Genomic DNA, 2,745 nt, shown 5'->3' with positions numbered 1-2,745 from the left:
GTTCTTCTTCAGCCTCATGAGCACAACAAACTTGAGCCTCGATCTAGACTTTGTTGTTTTCTTGGTTATGGCGAAACTCAAAAAGGGTATCGGTGTTACGATCCTGTCTCTTATCGTCTTCGTGTTTCCCGTAATGTTATCTTTTGGGAACATCACTTGTTTGTTGAATTCTCTCACTTTTGTTCTTCCCTGACTACCTCTTCTGTTTCAGAAATCTTTCTAGATGAGTCTCATGTTTCTTCTACAAATACTTTTGATCCTCCTTTGAACTTCTTTATCCAACCTCCAGATATTTTTTATGCTTCTCTTAGACAAGTAGAAGATGAACAGGTTGATGACGAGCTACCCCACCTTGAGCCTAGGTCCCGTGCTCCTACTCTACCTAAAGATCCTCCACAAGACATTCCACCTTGCCACTCAACCTGGGTAAGATCTATTCCTGTACATTTACTTGACTATCATTATTACACTACCCTTGCTACACTCCACGAGCCTCAAACCTATCTTGAGGCCTCCACTGACCCTTTATGGCAAATTGCGATGAAAGAAGAACTTGATGCATTAACCAAAAACCATACTTGGGATTTGGTTACTCTTCCTCCTGGACAGTCTGTGGTTGGTTGTAAGTGGATCTATAAGATCAAGACTCGCTTTGATGGGTTCATTGAGCGCTACAAGGCTTGTCTTGTTGCAAAAAGTTTTACACAGGAGTATAGGATTGATTATGAAATGACCTTTGCTCCAGTTGCTCGTATCTCATTTGTTCGTGCCCTCTTAGCTATTGCCGCTACTAGTAAATGAGACATTTTTCAGATGGATGTTAAAAATGCCTTCCTTAATAGGGATCTGAGTGAAGAGTCTATATGCAACCTCCTCCTAGTCTTTCTGTTGAATCAAACAAGGTTTGTCGCCTGCGACGTGCACTTTATGGCCTTAAACAAGCTCCATAGGCTTGGTTTGCCAATTTCAACTCCACCATATTTCGCTTGGGTTACACTGCCAGTCCTTATGATTCTACCTTATTTCTTCGTCACAATGATAAAGGCACCATTTTACTTCTCCTATATGTAGATTATATGATTATAACTGGTGATGACCTCAGTAGCATTCAAGAACTTAAGGATCTTCTTAGTCAGTAGTTTGAGATGAAAGATCTTGAACATCTCAGCTATTTCTTGGGTCTTGAAATCACTTGTTTCACAGATGATCTTTATATTACTCAAGCCAAGTATGCTTCTGACCTTTTGTCTCGAGTTGGACTCACTGACAACAATACTGTTGACACTCTAGTTAAACTTAATGCGCATTTGACATCCTCGAGGGGGGAACATTGTCTAATCCCTCTCTTTACAAATGATTGGTTGGCAGCCTAGTTTATTTCACAGTTACTTGTCCAGACATTTCCTATGCTATTCATCAGGTGAGCCAGTATCCGTCTACTCCACAATCGACTCACTATGCTGCTGTTCTACACATTCTTCGATACTTGCAGGGCACTCTCTTCCATGACCTTTTCTACTCATCTCAGTCTCCTCTTGTACTCTGTGCATTCTCTAATGCTGATTGGGCAGGAGATCCCACTAATCGTAGGTCTACTACGGGTTATTACTTTCTCCTTGGTTTTTCTTCGATTTCTTGGCGAAGTAAGAAACAAACTTTTGTGGCCTGCTCCAGTACTAAAGCAGAATATCGTGCCTTTGCTGATACCACATCTGAGCTCCTTTGGTTACGATGGTTTCTTAAGGATTTAAGTGTGTCCACATTCTCTGCTACTCATCTTTATTATGACAATCGGAGTGCCATTTATATTGCTCATAATGATGTATTCCATAAACGGACTAAACACATCGAGATTGATTATCATTTTATCCGTTATCATCTTGTCCATGATGCTCTCAAGCTCTTCTCAGTCTCCTCCAAAGATCAACTTGCCGATATCTTCACCAAGTCACATCTTAAGGGACGCCTTCGTGATTTGGTTGACAACTTCAAGCTGGTCTCACATCCACCTTGAGTTTGAGGGGGGTTGTTAAAGTGTATAATATTGTGAGCTTTAGGCCTAGTTAGATTACTTGTATAGCACACATTCTTGTACTATACTCTTACTTGTACTGTACACATATGTCTCCTATATAAAGGCACTCATGTATATTCTTTGATTATGAAATACAATACTATTGATTTCAGTATTTTTAACAATTTCATATCCTATGGTTGTTTCAATAGTGAATGGGGATTGAGAATGGAATATAACTGATTGCTAGGAGAGAGTGGAGGATATAGAAATTGAGAGAATAGAAAATGTGTTGGGAGAGATAATAAACGAATGAATGAAAAAAAAAATAGTATTTTCATGAATTATAGTATAAAATAAAGAATCAGGCATGGTTGTTTTGAAAAGTGATTAGTTAAAATATGAAATATAAATTTTTATTATATAATATAGAGAACTTTTTGGCACATGTGGCATCTGTAGATTTTTACTGCAATGTGGAAGCAATTGAATAGCCTAGGCGGTGCTTATGGAGGTGAATGGAGGCTGGATTCCTTGTTTTTGCAAATTGGCGAATGATAAGGCCGACATGATGGTGTATGTGACGAAAGGACAATCTTTAATTTGCATGAGGAATCTGAAGCTGTGAGTGGAAGATTTGTAGGAGTTAGTGGTTGCACGTAGAGGTGCATGCAAAGTCTGATGAAGGCTGAATTTCAAGGTTTCCCTCATGGGTTGCTGGGGAGAAGGGA

This window comes from Quercus suber, unplaced genomic scaffold, assembly GCF_002906115.3.
Source record: "Quercus suber isolate HL8 unplaced genomic scaffold, Cork oak 2.0 scaffold_5, whole genome shotgun sequence".
Classification (NCBI taxonomy): domain Eukaryota; kingdom Viridiplantae; phylum Streptophyta; class Magnoliopsida; order Fagales; family Fagaceae; genus Quercus; species Quercus suber.
The sequence above is the reverse complement of the archived record's forward strand: the minus strand, read 5'-3'. Positions refer to the sequence as shown.